This window comes from Canis lupus, chromosome X (assembly GCF_011100685.1).
Source record: "Canis lupus familiaris isolate Mischka breed German Shepherd chromosome X, alternate assembly UU_Cfam_GSD_1.0, whole genome shotgun sequence".
NCBI lineage: Eukaryota > Metazoa > Chordata > Mammalia > Carnivora > Canidae > Canis > Canis lupus.
Window position 1 is genome coordinate 75970525 of NC_049260.1, and position 17359 is coordinate 75987883.

The following is a 17359-nucleotide window of genomic DNA, read 5'->3' on the forward strand; positions in this document are numbered from 1 at the left end:
TGAACATATTTCAAGTCAATAAATATATTTTACATCATTTTATGAATCACTATTCAATAAGATTTCCTCCTTAGTTAAAAATTTTAACTAAGATTTTTTTCTGATTACAAACTATATATGCTTGCTGCAAAAATTCAAATGATACAAAATTATTTAAATTAAGAAGGGAGATTTTCCTGTATATCTCTCCCCTCCCTTTTCAAGGTAGCTCTTCCTGTTATTTTCTTTGCAAAATATCAACCTCTCATTCTGTCTCATTCTCTGTGTGTGAGCACGTGTGCAGAAAAGGATCATATAGGGTATATGGTGTAGCAACTCACTTTTTAAAAAAATTTTTATTTATTTATGATAGTCACACACACACACACACACACACAGAGTCAGAGACATAGGCAGAGGGAGAAGCAGGCTCCATGCACTGGGAGCCCGACGTGGGATTCGGTCCCGGGTCTCCAGGATCGCGCCCTGGGCCAAAGGCAGGCGCCAAACCGCTGCGCCACCCAGGGATCCCCTTTTTTCTTAACAGTATATATTAGATATCTTTCCATGACAATACATATAGTTCCACCCAATTTCCTTTAATCTAGTCAGATGAATGTGTACATCTTTTAATTTAACCAATCAGTTATATATGTGTTTTAGGTCCTTTTAAAATTGTTCACTGTTGGCTGGACGGAAGGGAGCCTGAGCCTCTTAGTAGTGATAAGCAATCATGAGACTCTGGATGATTTAGTCCAGCAATATTTCCAGTTGGGAACATGCATCCTTCAGACTCAGACCCCAAATGGCACAGTGGGAGATGCTACAGAATCTTGACAACACATTTCAGGATCAGCTGCATCAGCTCTACTCAGATAGCCTGCAGTGGACATTCGACAACACTTGGCTGTCTGGATTGAAGATCAGAACTGGCAGGAGGCTGCCCTGGTCAATGATGATTCCAAGGCGAACATGCTGTTCTTCTACTTCATGGACCAACTGAAGTATGAGTGTGGCCGCTGCAGCCAGGACTCTAAGTGCTTTTTATTACAGCACAACTTGCAAAAATTCTATCGGGACATTCAGGCCCTTCCCCAGGGCCCTACCCAGTTAGCTGAGATGATCTTCAATCTCCTTCTGGAAGAAAAAAGAATTCTGACCCAGGCTCAGAGGGCTCAGTTGGAGGAAGGAGATCCAGCCCTCAAAACACCTGTAGGATGAGATTGAGTCCTGGATCCTGGAATTAAAGGCTATGATGGAGAGGCTAGTGAAATCCATCTCCCAACTGAAAAACCAGCAGGATGTCTTCTGCTTCTGATATAAGATCTAGGCCCAAGCGAAGAAATTCTCCTTAGACTCCCATCAGATGAGACAGCACCAGCTTCAGCAGGAAACTCTCAATGAACTGGACAGAAGGAGAAAGGAGGTACTGGATGCCACCAAAGCATTGCTAGGCCGATTAACTACCCCTATTGAGCTACTGCTGCCTAAGTTGGAGGAACGGAAAGCCCAGCAGCAGAAAGCCTGCATTGGAGCCCCTCAGGAAGGAGGATTGGAACAGCTGGGGAAGTGGTTCACAGCTGGAGCCAAGCTCTTGTTCCACCTGCACCAGCTGTTGGAGGAGCTGAAGGGATTAAATCACCTGGTTAGCTATCAGGATGACCCTCTGACCGCAGGGGTTGACCTGCGGAAGGCCCAGGTCATGGAGTTGCTACAGCGCCTGCTCCACAGAGCCTTCGTGGTAGAAACCCAGCCCTGCATGTCCCAAACTCCCCACCGACCCCTCATCCTCAAGACAGGCTCCTGGTGAGACTCCAGGAAGGCAATGAGTCACTGACTGCAGAAGTCTCCATTGACAAGAATCCCCAATCACAAGGCTTCCAGAAGTTCAACATTCTAACCTCAAACCAGAAAACCCTGACCCCTGAGAAGGGGCAGAGTCAGGGCTTAATTTGGGACTTCGGTTACCTGACTCTGGTGGAACAACATTCAGGTGGCCCAGGAAAGGGCTGCAATAAGGGCATGCTGGGTGTGACAGAGGAACTGCACATTATCAGCATTACAGTCAAATACACCTACCAGGGTCTGAAGGAGGAGCTGAAAACGGACACCCTCCCTGTGGTGATTATTTCCAATATGAACCAAGTTTTCATTGCCTGGGCCTCGGTTCTTTGGTTCAATCTGCTTAGCTCAAATTCCCAGAATCAGCAGTTCTTCTCCAGCCCTCCCATGGCACCCTGGAGCTTGCTGGGCCCTGCTCTCAGTTGGCAGTTCTCCTATGTTGGCCGAGGCCTTGACCCAGACCAGCTGAACATGCTGAGGAACAAGCTCTTTGGTCAGAACCCTAGGACTGAGGGCGCATTGTTATCCTGGGCCAACTTCACTAAGCGAGAGAGCCCTCCCAGCAAGCTACCATTCTGGACGTGGTTAGACAAAATTCTGGAGCTGGTACATGACCACTTGAAGGATCTCTGGAATGATGGATGCATCATGGGCTTTGTGAGCTGGAGCAAGGAACGTAGGCTGCTGAAGAAGACCATCTCCGGCACCTTTCTCCTGCGCTTCAGTGAAACATCAGAAGGGGGCATCACCTGCTCCTGGGTGGAACACCAGGATGATGATAAGGTGCTCATCAACTCTCTGCAACCCTTCACCAAGGAAGTGCTACATACAGTCTCTCCCACTGACCAAAATCATTCGCCACTACCAGCTGCTTACCGAAGAGAACATACCTGAGAACCCACTGTGCTTCCTCTACCCCGTAATCCCCCGGGATGAGGCTTTTGGGTGCTACTACCAGGAGAAAGTTAATCTCGAAGAACGGAGGAAATACCTGAAACATAGGCTCATTTTGGTCTCTAACAGACAGGTAGATGAGCTGCAACAACCGCTGGAGCTTAAGCCAGAGCCAGAAGAAGAGTCCTTTGAGCTGGAGATGGGACTAGCCCCATTGCCACAGTAAGAGCCATGCCTGGAGTTAGAGCCACTGCTCGCGGCTGGGCTGGATCTGGGGCCACCACTGGAGCCCATGCTGGAGCCTACGCTAGACGTGGTACCCCAGGGAGTGTCAGAGCCAGACTTGGGACCAGAGCTGAGGCTGGAGCCTCTCCCAGACCCTGCATCACAGGCAGTTCCAGAGCCAGATCTGCCCCATGATCTGAGACACTTGAACACTGAGGAAATGGAAATTTTCAGAAACAGTATGAAGATTGAGGAAATCATGCCAAATGGTGACCCACTATTGGTTGGCCAGAACACCATGGATGAGGCTTACATCTTCCACTCCAGCCATTTCTACACGGATGGACCTTTGATTCCTTCTGACTACTAGGAACTACATTTCCTGTTCTTCCTGTATTTTTTGTCCCTGCTACCCCCTACATCATGATGTTGCTCTCTAAGAATGGAAAACCCATTCAAAGCTGGTTAAGTTAACTCTGGGTTTTGGAGTGGGAAGTAAAACCATACTACAGGTATGAAAGAGGCGCCAATGAATCAGAATAGATGTTAGTGATGGCTCTAACTAGGATTTTAGGCCAGCTGCTGTTTTGGGAGGTACAGGAGTTCTGAGGGTAGGCCAGGACAGTTAGGAGGTACTTAGAGGGCTCAGGCACTTGGAGTGGCTTCTTTCCAGTGTGGGAGGAATGTCAACGTTCGAATGGTTGGTAAAGCTAATGTGGTGGTGCCCACAGCATTGGCCATTGGTAGGGAGCAGAGACATGTGATGGGATTCCATTTCTCTCTTCTGGTTCCCTCATGTCTAGGATAATCTTTTCCTTCCTTCTTCCCCTCACTCCTGATTCAAGTCCTAAATTCCTTTGTTCTGCAGAGATTGAGAGCTTTCTGCTTCAGCCCATCATGTGAAGCTCCCCTCAAAAGAAGGGAATAGGAGATAAACCTCTTCTGCTTAACAGTCTCCTCCCCTGCCTCCCAAGCTGGCCACACCCATTCCTTCTCCTAAAATGATCCTGCCAATCTAATATGCCTGTGAAGCTTTGCACAATAATTCTCTCTGTCTAGTCTCCACTTCCTCACTGCTTAGGAGACCAACTGTTACTCTTGGAGGTCAAGGATGGTGGGGTTGCTGGGCATTTAGGAATCGCTTTTTATAGTATAGGTAGAATTTGATATTTTTACAGAGCAAGATCTTGCTCTGCATCTTAGATATTTCTCTGTTAAGATATCATTCATTCTTTTGTGCAATATATTGTTTATCTGAAAGGAGAGTTTCTGTTCCTTGGGTGTGGACCTGGGCAAAAACCAGGTTCCTGGAACTTAGAACCTTGAATGTTTTTCATGGGGCTCCAGACAATCTCACACATTAGTCATTCCCAGGGAACCCCAGGACAACTGCCTTTGTTCTAAAATATGTTTCTAGTATGACTTGAGATGAACAGAAGTGAGGCCCTGCACATGGGGCTGTTTTCTGGCTGGTATGTTAGAGGAATAGTCCTGTTCAAAAGAGGTCCTTCTGAGCAGATGCGGCTAATAAACTTTGTGCTGACCTAAAAAAAAAAAAATTGTTCACTGTTACATACTGTGATTAAGTGAATATTCTCACATATATTTTTACTTAAGTATGCCCATTATTTTTGTGTGATAAATTTTTATGAAATTGGTGTCTAAAAGGTCATGCATATTTTATTCATTCATTATCAATATTTCAAAATCAATAATTTTAATAATTACTTAAATTCTCAAATTTTTTGAATAATCTGTTTATTTGTATAGACACACACATATATGCTTACTTAAATATTATAACCAGTTTTAGTACAAAATTGGAAGTGATAATTCACCCTATCATTCAAAAATAACCCTCATTAACACTGACTATATACCATTCATCAGTATATGCACACACACAGGGAAGAGAGATATAGTGTAGGTAATAATCTTATATATATTGGTCATTACTATGTGTGGATTTTTAAGTAAAATTTTGAATTTTATCTGATTTAGCTAAAGATTAATAGAAATTAATCTGTAAACTATATTGAACTTTAGGTATATATCATATCTTATTTTTTTCTGAAAGATCTCACCAAGTTTAAGATTAAAATATGAATACAGTTTAAGGTCTTTATTTTTAACTATATTTTTGGTTTTAGAAACAATTGAACTCCTGCTATAGAAACACTCTCATGTCTAATATATATTACTTAACTTTGTCAATTTTAAAAAAGATTTTATTTATTTATTCATGAGAGAGAGAGAGAGAGAGATAAATTGGCAGAAGGAGAAGCAGACTCTCTGTGGGGAGCCTGATGCGGAACTTGATCCCCAGGACCCCGGGATGACATCCTGAGCCTAAGGCAGATGCTCAAACACTGAGCCACCAAGGTGCCCCTAATTTGTCAATATTTGTGCCATTTATTTTCCTCATTTTTAGAAGGAGCATGCACATTCTTAATTTGCCTTCAAAAGCTTGCAGCAATTTATAATTCCACCAAGGGTGTATGAGAATGACAATTTTCCACACCCTTTGCAACATAATATCTCATTAAGATGTTTAAAGAAATGTTTGTCCCCTCACCCCATCAAAATCATACATGTAAATCCTAGGGTTTAAAGAATAGAACCTGACTACTGTTGTTATTGGTGGCGTTGCTGATATTAATGGTGTATTTGTGATCTGTTTATTTTTACAACTCCCTAGAGCTCTTTTTTCTTTTTTTTTTATTGGAGTTCAATTTGCCAACATATAGCATAACACCCAGTTCTCATCCCATCAAGCGCCCCCCTCAGTGCCCGTCACCCAGTCACCCCCACCCCCACCACCCTGCCTACCTCCCTTTCCACCACCAGAGTTCGTTTCCCAGAGTTAGGAGTCTCTCATGTTCTGTCTCCCTCTCCGATATTTCCCGCTCATTTTCTCTCCTTTCCCCTTTATTCCCTTTCACTATTTTTTATATTCCCCAAATGAATGAGACCATATAATGTTTGTCCTTCTCCAATTGGCTTATTTTACTCAGCATAATACCCTCCAGTTCCATCCACGTCGAAGCAAATTGTGGGTATTTGTCATTTCTAATGGCTGAGTAATATTCCATTGTATACATAGACCACATCTTCTTTATCCATTCATCTTTTGATGGACACTGAGGCTCCTTCCACAGTTTGGTTATTGTGGACATTGCTGCTATAAACATCAGGGTGCAGATGTCCCGGTGTTTCACTGCATCTGTATCTTTGGGGTAAATCCCCAGCAGTGCAATTGCTGGGTCGTAGGGCAGTTCTATTTTTAACTCTTTGAGGAACCTCCACACAGTTTTCCAGAGGGGCTGCAGCAATTCACATTCCCACCAACAGTGGAAGAGGGTTCCCTTTTCTCCCCATCCTCTTCAATATTTGTGGTTTCCTGCCTTGTTAATTTTCCCCATTCTCACTGGTGTGAGGTGGTATCTCATTGTGGTTTTGATTTGTATTTCCCTGATGGCCAGTGATGCAGAGCATTTTCTCATGTGATTGTTGGCCATGTCTATGTGTTCCTCTGTGAGATTTCTGTTCATGTCTTTTGCCCATTTCATGATTGGATTGTTTGTTTCTTTGCTGTTGAGTTGAATAAGTTTTGTATGGATATTGGATAATAGTCCTTAGTCTGATAGGTCATTTGTAAATATCTTCTCCCATTCTGTAGGTTGTCTTTTAGTTTTGTTGACTGTTTCTTTCGCGGTGCAAAAGCTTCTTATCTTGATGAAGTCCCAATAGTTCATTTTTGCTTCTGTTTCTTTTGCCTTCATGGATGTATCTTGCAAGAAGTTACTGTGGCCAAGTTCAAAAAGGGTGTTGCCTGTGTTCTCCCCTAGGATTTTGATGGAATCTTGTCTCACATTTAGAGCTTTCATCCATTTTGAGTTGATCTTTGTGTATGGTGTAAGAGAATGGTCCAGTTTCATTCTTCTGCATGTGGATGTCCATTTTTCCCAGCACCATTTATTGAAGAGACTGTCTTTTTTTCCAGTGGATAGTCTTTCCTACTTTGTCGAATATTAGTTGACCATAAAGTTGAGGGTCCACTTCTGGATTCTCCATTCTGTTCCATTGATCTATGTGTCTGTTTCTGTGCCAGTACCACAGTGTCTTGATGACCACAGCTTTGTAGTACAACCTGAAATCTGGCATTGTGATGTCCCCGGCTCTGGTTTTCTTTTTCAATATTCCCCTGGCTATTCGGGGTGTTTTCTGATTCCACACAAATCTTAAAATAATTTGTTCTAACTCTCTGAAGAAAGTCCATGATATTTTTATAGGGATTGCATTAAATGTGTAAATTGCCCTGGGTAGCATTGACGTTTTCACAATATTAATTCTTCCAATCCATGAGCATGGAATATTTTTCCATCTCTTTGTGTCTTCCTCAATGTCTTTCAGAAGTGTTCTGTAGTTTTTAGGGTATAGATCCTTTACCTCTTTGGTTAGGTTTATTCCTAGGTATCTTCTGCTTTTGGGTGCAATTGTAAATGGGATTGACTCCTTAATTTCTCTTTCTTCAGTCTCATTGTTAGTGTATAGAAATGCCACTGATTTCTGGGCATTGACTTTGTATCCTGCCATGCTGCCAAATTGCTGTATGAGTTCTAGCAATCTTGGGGTGGAGTCTTTTGAGTTTTCTAGGGACAGTATCATGTCATCTGCGAAGATGGAGAGTTTGACTTCTTCTTTGCCAATTTGAATGCCTTTTTTTCTTTTTGTAGCCTGATTTCTGAGGCTAGGATCTCTAGCACTATGTTGAATAGCAGTGGTGAGAGTGGACATCCCTGTCTTGTTCCTGATCTTAGGGGAAAGGCTCCCAGTGTTTCCCCATTGAAAATGATATTTGCTGTGGGCTTTTCATAGATGACTTTTAAGATGCTGAGGAATGTTCCCTTTATGCCTAGACTCTGAAGAGTTTTGATCAGGAATTTGAAGTATTTTGTCAAATGCTTTCTCTGCATCTATTGAGAGGATCATATGGTTCTTGTTTTTTCTCTTGTTGATATGATCAATCACATTGATTACTTTACGGGTGTTGAACCAGCTTTCCATCCCAGGGATAAATCCCACTTGGTCATGGTGAATAATCTTAATGTATTGTTGGATCCTATTGGCTAGTATCTTATTGAGGATTTTGCATCCATGTTCATCAGGGATATTGGTCTATAATTCTCCTTTTTCATGGGGTCTTTGTCCGGTTTGGGAATTAAGGTGATGCTGGCCTCATAGAATGAGTTCGGAAGTATTCCATTTCTTTCTATCGTTCCAAACAGCTTTAGTTGAATAGGTATGGTTTCTTCTTTAAACGTTTGATAGAATTCCCCTGAGAAGTCCTCTGGCCCTGAACTTTTGTGTCTTGGGAGGTTTTTGATGACTGCTTCAATTTCCTTCCTGGTTATCGGCCTGTTCAGGTTTTCTACATCTTCCTGTTCCAGTTTTGGTAGTTTGTGATTTTCCAGAAATACATCCATTTCTTCTAGATTGCCTAATTTACTGGCTTAAAGCTGCTCATAATAAGTTTTTAAAATCGTTTGTATTTCCTTAGTATTGGTGGTGATCTCTCCTTTCTCATTCATGATTTTTTAAATTTGAGTCTTTTCTCTCTTCTTTTAAATAAGACTGGCTAACGGTTTATCTATCTTATTAATTCTTTCAAAGAACCAACTCCTAGTTTTGTTGATCTGTTCCATAGTTCTTCTGGTCTCTATTTCATTGAGTTCTGCTTGAATCTTTATTACCTCTCTTCTTCTGCTGGGTGAAGGTTTCATTTGCTGTTCCTTCTCCAGCTCCTTTAGTTGCAAGGTAAGCTTTTGTATTTCAGTCATTTCCAGTTTTTGGATGGATGCTTGTATTGCAATGTATTTCCCCCTCAGGACTGCTTTTGCTGTATCCCAAAGATTTTCAATGGTTATATCTTCGTTCTCATTAGTTTCCATGAATCTTTTTAGTTCCTCTCTAATTTCCTGGTTGACCCTTTCATCTTTTAGCAGGATGGTCCTTAACCTCCACGTGTTTGAAATCCTTCCAAACTTCTTGTGATTTAGTTCTAGTTTCAAAGCATTATGGTCTGAGAATATGCAGGGGACGATCCCAATCTTTTGGTATCGGTTAAGACCTGATTTGTGACCCAGTATGTGGTCTTTTCTGGAGAATGTTCCATGTGCACTTGAGAAGAATGTGTATTCAGTTGAGTTTGGATGTAAAGTTCTGTAAATATCTGTGAAATCCATGTGGTCCAGTGTATCATTTAAAGCCCTTGTTTCTTTGTTGATGTTGTGCTTAGAAGATCTGTCGATTTTAGAAAGTGCTGTGTTCAAGTCACCAAGTACAAGTGTATTATTATCTAAGTATGTCTTAACTTTGGTTATTAATTGATTGATATACTTGGCAGCTCCCATATTCGGGGCATGAATCTTCATGATTGTTATGTACTCTTGTTGGATAGATCCTTTAAATAGGATATAGTGTCCCTCTTCATCTCTTACTACAGTCTTTGGGATAAACTTTAATTTATGTGATATAAGGATGGCTGCCCCTGCTTTCTTTTGAGGACCATTTGAATGGTAAATGGTTCTCCAACTTTTAATTTTCAGGCTGTTGGTGTCCTTATGTCTAAAATGAGTCTCTTGTAGACAGCAAATAGATGGGTCTTGCTTTTTTATCCAGTCTGAAACCCTGCGCCTTTTGATGGGGTCATTAAGCCTGTTCATGTTCAGAGTTACTATAGAAAGATATGAATTTAGTGTCATCATGATATCTATTCAGTCCCTGTTTTTGTGGATTGTTCCCTTGGACTTCCTCTGTCTATTACAGAGTCCCCCCTTAGTATTTCTTGCAGAGCTGGTTTGGTGGTCACATATTCTTTCACTTTCTGCCTATCTTGGAAGCTCTTTCTCTCTCCTTCTGTTGTGAATGAGGGCCTTGCTGGATAGAGTATTCTTGGCTGAATGTTCTTCTCATTTAGGACCCTGAATATATCCTGCCAGCCCTTTCTGGCCTGCCAGGTCTCTGTGGAGAGGTCTGCTGTTATCCTAATGCTTCTCCCCATAAAATTTAGAGATTTCTTGTCTCTTGCTGCTTAAGGATCTTCTCTTTATCTTTGGAATTTGCAAGTTTCACTATTAAATGTCAAGGTGTTAAAAAAAAAAATAAATAAATGTCAAGGTGTTGAGTGGTTTTTGTCGATTTTTTTTTGGGGGGGGGAATATCTCTATTTCCTGGATCTGAATGCCTGTTTCCCTTCCCAAGTTAGGAAAGTTCTCAGCTATGATTTGTTCAAATACATATTCTGGACCTCTGTCCCTTTTAGCACCTTTGGGAACCCCAATTAAACGTAGATTTTTCCTTCTGAGGCTGTCATTTATTTCCCTTAACCTATCCTCATGATCTTTTAATTGTTTTTCTCTTTTTTCCTCAGTTTCCCTCCTTGCCATCAACTTGTCTTCTATGTCACTCACTCGTTCTTCTACTCATTAACCCTCATCGTTAGGACCTCTAGTTTGGATTGCATCTCATTTAATTGATTTTTAATTTCAGCCTGATTAGACCTGAATTCTATAGTCATGAAGTCTCTTGAATCCTTTATGCTTTTTTCTAGAGCCACCAATAGGTTTATAATTGTGCTTCTGAACTGGGTTTCTGACATTGAGTTGTAATCCAATTTTTGTAACTCTGCGGGAGAGAGGACTGTTTCTGATTCTTTCTTTGATGTGAGTTTTTCCTTCTAGTCATTTTGTTCAGTGTAGAGTGGCCAAAAACAAGTTGTACTGGAAAAAGGAGAAAAAGAGAGAAGAGAAAAAAGAAAAAAAAAAGAAGAAAAAAAGGGGGTGGGGGAATCAAACAGCAAACAAAACACAAGGGGGAGTATCCTCTGATTCTATATACTGTAAATCCCTCGACTTCCCCTGGAACTTTCCAGAGCTGCTTGGTCAATAACTTACTTTTCCCCTGTCCGTCTAGCTGGTCTTCTGCAGGGGCGGGTGCTGCAGTGCTGATTCTCAGGTTTGAGCACCTGGGGGATCTACTCAGCCCCCTGCCTGGTGCACGGCTCAGTGGGAGTTGTTTATCCTGTTTATCCTGTGAGGCCACTGTGAGGCTCAGTTGGGGTTGCTTATCCTGTGAGGCCCTAGGAGGGACAACAGTGGCTGCGGACAGCTCTCCAGCTCTGGAGTCAGCTCCCGCAGTAACTACCGCAGCTCCCAGTCCACAGGTGCCTGGATGCACCCGGGGCGGGGGGCTGATCTGCACAGCTTGGGGCCGTTGGGCAGCAGGAGCGTCCTTGCTGTCCTGTGTCTTCCTGGCCTCTGCCTGTCCCGGGGGGAGTGCCGGATTTTGGGCTGTGTCCCCCAGCGCCCTGTGCTCCAGGGCCTGTGCTGCTGGAATTGCACTCCCGGCCGCGCAGCCCCCTCTGTGCAGAGCTGCTCCTGAGTCGCCTGCGCTGCTCCTGGGCCCCCCCAGGTGCGCACTGCAGCCCTTTAGGGAGCTCGGCCGCGGGGTGTGGTGCTCTCTCCCCCGGGCGCAGCTCCTCTGTTAGTGCCCCTGGGAGCCTGAGGGCATCCCCGCCCCTCCTGGGATCCTGCTCCAACTCCCTGCGAGCGCCTTTCCATCAGGGAAGATTGGTGAAGCTCCAGCTTTTCAGGAAAAGGGCTTTCCTGTCCTGGGGGCACTCGCCCCGCCACCTTAGCCCGGCTCCTCGCTGGGCCTCTCCCCCTTGGATGCTTTTTTATTTCTTTATTATTATTTTTTTCCGTCTTTCTACCTTGATAGAAGCGCAAACTCTTCTCACTGTAGCATTCCAACTGTTCTCTCTTTAAATCTCAGGCCGAATTTGTAGGTTTTCAGGATGATTTGAAAGTTATCTAGGTAATTTGGTGGGGACAGGTGACTTGGGGACCCTACTCTTCTGCCATCTTGCCCCCTCCCTAGAACTCTTTTTTCTTTTGTATTTTCTTTGGTGCTCTTCCTGTGTGTTAATCACTTCTCTAAATTCATGTCTATGCCCAAATACTGAAGCCGGAGATTTACAGAGATGAGCATTATTGTAACTTTATCCTTACTCATATTCTGAACAATCATTTTTAAGTAGGCTCCATGGGCGTGGAGCCCAACGCAGGGCTTGAACTCACTACCCTGAAATCAAGACCTGAGCTGAGATCAAGAGTTGGTGACTTAACCGATTGATCCACCCAGGCACCCCTGAACTATTTTTTTAGTATGAACTCTCCAACATAGGATTGCTGGATGAAAGGATAAATATATTATAAAGCCAAAGGCTTTATTTATATGCTTGTAATTCCCAAGTTTATCTCTTGTCCAGACTCTCCTCTGAGTTCTAGACCTGTTAATAAGCAACCTATTTTTCACCTTAACATCTTAAAGTCAAGATGTCCAAAATTAAACTCATCATTTCTGCTCTCTCCCATTCTCCAGCATTGTCCTCTTTTATCTTTCCTAATCTCAATGAATGGCAGGTAGCTTCACTCATATTTAGAAACCAGAAACTTTGGCTTTTATCTCTCTGTCACTTTCATTTACAGTTTATCCCAAGTCCTAATGATTTTATATCCTAAATATATTTAAATCTGTTTCTCTCCAACTTCATTGCTACTATACTAGTCCAAATTAACATCTTTTCTTAGCCAAACTACTATAAAGTCATCCTAACTGATTTTCTTTATCAAGTTTTTTTAGAGTAAATGACATTTATTTTTATTTTTTAAAGATTTATTTGAGAAAGAGGATGCATGCGAGCTGGGGGAGGGAAAGAGGGAGAGAGAATCTCAAGCAGACTCCTTGCTAGCGGGGACCCTACCTTGGGGCTCCATTTCAAGACCCTGAGATCATGACCTGAGCCAAAATCAAGAGTCAGATGGTTAACCGACTGAGTCACCCAGGTGCCCCAGAGTAAATGGCATTTATTACAAGAACTTCCAGGGATATAAAACATCAGGCAAATTATATCATCATCCACATAGAAACACCACATTCCCTCATTTCACACTTTTTAAAATATTTAGCATTGCTTTATTAAAATATGCAAAAGACACTAACTTTCACTTTTGGATACCAGATGCCTAATGAATAAGCAAAGTGTCAGAATGAACAAACAAAATACTTGAACATTGTAATGTGACTATTCTTTTCTAAAAAAAGATTTTATTTATTTATTTGAGAAAGAGGGAGAGATAGCACCAGCAAGGGAGGGGGGAAAGGGAAAGGGAGAAGCAGGCTCCCAGCTAAGCAGGGTTCCTGACAAGCCTGACATGGGGCTTGGTCTTAGGACCCTGGGATCATGACCTTAGCTGGTCAGACATTTAACTGACTGAGCCACTGAGGTGCCCCATATCACCATTCTCGAAAAAAAATTAGGTGTTTCCAAAATAACTGATAAAACAATTTGTAATTCTTTTTGGGTTTTGAAATACTATTAGACGTGGTCACATGTAAATCTTAGCTATTCTGATAATACCATAGACTTAGGGAAGGTCTAGAATTCAGACTGCAAAATTAATGTTTTTTTTTTTTTCAGTTTTGGAAACAAACAGGCAGTAATTTCTCCTAATATGTCTAAGGTGAATGGAAAATATATTCATATATGGAATTTTAATTTTAACTGAGAAATTGCAGACAGCAAATGCCCACTTTTCTTTATCCCTAGTTCTAATCAATTTCTATCATATTCCTTTTCTTTTCCCCTCCCGCCCTTTCTTCTTTCCTTTCCCTTTATGTCCTTCTTTCTTTTTTTTTTGAGATATAATTCACACACCATAAAGCAAACATGGTTGCACAATTGAGTGGTTTTTAGTGTACTTACAAAGTTTTGCAACTATCATCACTAATATCAGAATATTTTCATCACTCCCCCCCCAAAAAAATTCGGTACACATTAGCAGTCACTCCCCATTGGACCCTTCCTCATCTCCTGGAAAACAATCTATTTCTGTTTCTTTGGATTTGTCTACACTGAACATTTCATATAAATGGAATAGTAAAATATGAAGCCCTTTGAATATGGTTTCTTTCACTTAGCATAATGTTTTTGTTTTGTTCTTTTTAAAGACTTCTATATTTATTCATGAAAGGCACAGAAAAAGAGGCAGAAACATAGGCAGAAGGAGAAGCAATCTTCCTGTGGGGAGCCTGATGCGGGACTCAATCCCAGGACCCCAGGATCATGACCTGAGCCAAAAGCTCAACCACTGAGCTACTCAGGTGCCCCAGCATAATGTTTTTGAAATTGATCCATATTGTAGCACATATCAGTACTTCATTTCTTTTTAAAGCTGAATAATATTTCATTGTATGGATACACCATATTTTGTTTATCCATTTTTTTGATTGATGGACATTTGGGTTATTTCCGCTTTTGAACTATCATGAATAGTTTTATAAACACTCATATACAAATTTTGGTATGGACACGTATTTTCAATTTTGGGGGTATATACAGCTAGGAATAGAATTGGTTAGTCATATGGTATCTCTCTGATTAAATTTTGAGGAACAGCCAAACTGTTTTCCAAAGAGGCTGTACCATTTTACATTCCCATCAACAAAATAAGAGGGATCCAATTTATCCATAATAAGAGGGATCCAATTTATCCATATCCTTGTCAATACTTATTACTGCCCATCTTTTTTATTATAACCAACCTACTGGGTGTTGAGTGATATCTCATTGTGGTTTATTTTTAAGATTTGTATTTATTTATTCATGAGTGACAGAGAGAAAGACAGAGGCAGAGACACAGGCTGAGGGAGAAGCAGGCTCCATGCAGGGAGTCCCGGGACTCCAGGATCACGCCCTGGGCTGAAGGCAGGTGCCAAACCTCTGAGCCACCCAGGGATCCCCCCAGTACAGCTTTAAATTGTGTCAAATGAGTGCTTCCCAGTCTTGTACACAAATGGTAACATTCATAGCACACAATGGAGCAAACAGAGGTTACTTCTGGTTCTAAGATATCATAGAGCCTTGAGGGGATTCATGGTGGGTTTTTTTTAATTTTTTTTAATTTTTTATTTATTTATGATAGTCAGAGAGAGAGAGAGAGAGAGAGAGAGGCAGGGACACAGGCAGAGGGAGAAGCAGGCTCCATGCACCGGGAGCCCGATGTGGGATTCGATCCCGGGTCTCCAGGATCGCGCCCTGGGCCAAAGGCAGGCGCCAAACCGCTGCGTCACCCAGGGATCCCTCATTGTGGTTTTAATATGCATTTTCCTAATGACTAATCATTTTGAGTATCTTTTTCATGTGCTTATTGGTCTTTTGTATATCTTCTTTGGAGAAATATCTATTCAAGTCCTTTTCTCATTTTTAAAAAACTGAAATTCTGTTGGATTTTATTATTATAATAAACGGTAATATTATATTACTAGTATTTGGGGATTTTAGTTTATTGAATATTAGTAGTCAAGATTATTGTGAAATTTTGTCTTTCTTCTTTTTTGCATCTATTGAGATGGCCATATATTTTTAAAAGATTTTATTTATTTATTCATGAGAGACATAGAAGAGAGAGAGGCAGAGACATAGGCAGGAGAAGCAGGCTCCATGCAGGAAGCCCGATATGGGACTCTATCCTGGGACTCCAGGATCACGCCCTGAGCCAAAGGGAGATGCTGAACCGCTGAGCCACCCAGGTGTCCCAATGGCCATATTTTTTGCTTTTAATCTGTTGATGTATCTATTCCAAAAATTCTTTGATCTTTAACTCATTGAATTTCAGCACTAAGTGATACTTTGTTCAATTGAATGTACTTATATAAAGTGCTCTGCCATACATATTAATATTGGGAATGGCATCTATTCAAAGTGCAATAGCAGATGCCTAATAGAAGTCACTAACACAAATCTTTTAGAAGAAAGCTCATTTTCAGAAGAAGTTCACAGCAGCCATTCATTGGTTCTCCCTTAAAAATGCATTATAATTGGAGAGATAAACCATGTGAACAGAGCATTATTATGGTCAGGGAATATGCAACCCCGCCCCAATCTTTCCTCATTTTACATTGAGTTGTTTCCTGTTGAGTTTTTCTTGTTGTTGAGTTGTAAGAGTTCTTTGTATATTCTGAATACTATACCCTTTGCAGATATGTGACTTGCAAATATTTTCTTAAATTCTTAAATGTTTCTTAAATCAATGTTTTGTACTTTTCAGTATACAATTCTTGCACTTTCCTGGTTATATTTATCCATAAATATTGTATTCTTTTTTATGTTATTGTAAAAAAAAAAGAAAAAATAGAATTGTTTGAAATTTCATTTGTGGAGTGTTCATAGCTGGTATATTAAAATACAAATGGCTTTTCCATGTTGATCTTGTAGCCTGGAACACTGCTGGACTTGTTTATTAATTCTAATAGTTTATTTGTGGATTCCTTAGGATTTTCAATACACAAGACCGTGTCATCTGGAAATAGAGGTCATTTACTTCTTTTCCAATTTGGATGGCTTTTATTTCTTTTTCTTTCCTAAGTCCCTGGTAAGATGTAGTACAATGTTGAATAAATATGGCAAAGGCGAGGAGCCTTGTCTTGTTCTTAATCTTAGTGTCTTTATCTAATCTTGCTTTTGATTCATTGTCCATCCATAGAAATAATGTAAAAAGTTAAGTTATACCATGTCACTACCCTTGTTAAACATTCCAGTGGATTCCAGTTGTACTTAGAATAAAATCCAAATTCTTTTTCTTGGCTCTCTGTGCTCTTTTTCTCCAACCTTATCTCTTACTACTTTTTAAAAACTCTGTGCAAAAGCTACACGAATCATTTGTAAGATCTAAAATGCAAAAATAATAAAAGATCTAAAATGCGCCATGTTCTGTCCTGCCATAAGCCCTATACACATGCTGCCTTTTTTTTTTTAACAAGCCAATTTCGTCAATTCTCTTACCTCTTTATCCTAATTTAAAACCACTTGGACAAACTTAATCCATGGAAGAATCAATCCACTTTCCTTTTTTTTTTGTTCTTAATATTATTTGTGAGTACTGCTGAGAAAAAAATTCACATAACCTCAAGATTTTGTCTCAAAGTCTGGGTGTGCCCAGTGTTTCTTCAGTGTTTCATTGCTGTTGTCTCTCAGTGAATTTTCAGAGTAACCATGTCAGACTTTCTCCAGTGTTCTTGAACCTTTGAACTCTCTCCACCATCTCATTCTGCTTTCTGTTTAGTGATAAGCCTTTCATCATTGTTTTGGATCTTTTCCCATACTGCTTCATCTGTGACCTTACTCCATCAATTATTCTCAATTTCTTCTCTAGTTTCAGCCTCTTCCACCTTCTGTCCCCATCGATCTTAAATATATTCGGATTGTTCTCAGATAAAAAGACAAAAAAAAAATCAAACAAAGCCTTTCCTTGCCTCTATGCCCATCTCCAACTATTATCCTGTCTCTTGTCCTTCT

The 17359-nt window shown here is 41.0% G+C and overlaps 1 pseudogene; it reads left to right on the plus strand.

Annotated features, from left to right (window-relative positions):
- The first annotated feature begins 769 nt into the window (after positions 1-769).
- On the plus strand, positions 770-4428 carry LOC119868219 (annotated as a pseudogene).
- The last annotated feature ends 12931 nt before the right edge of the window (positions 4429-17359 follow it).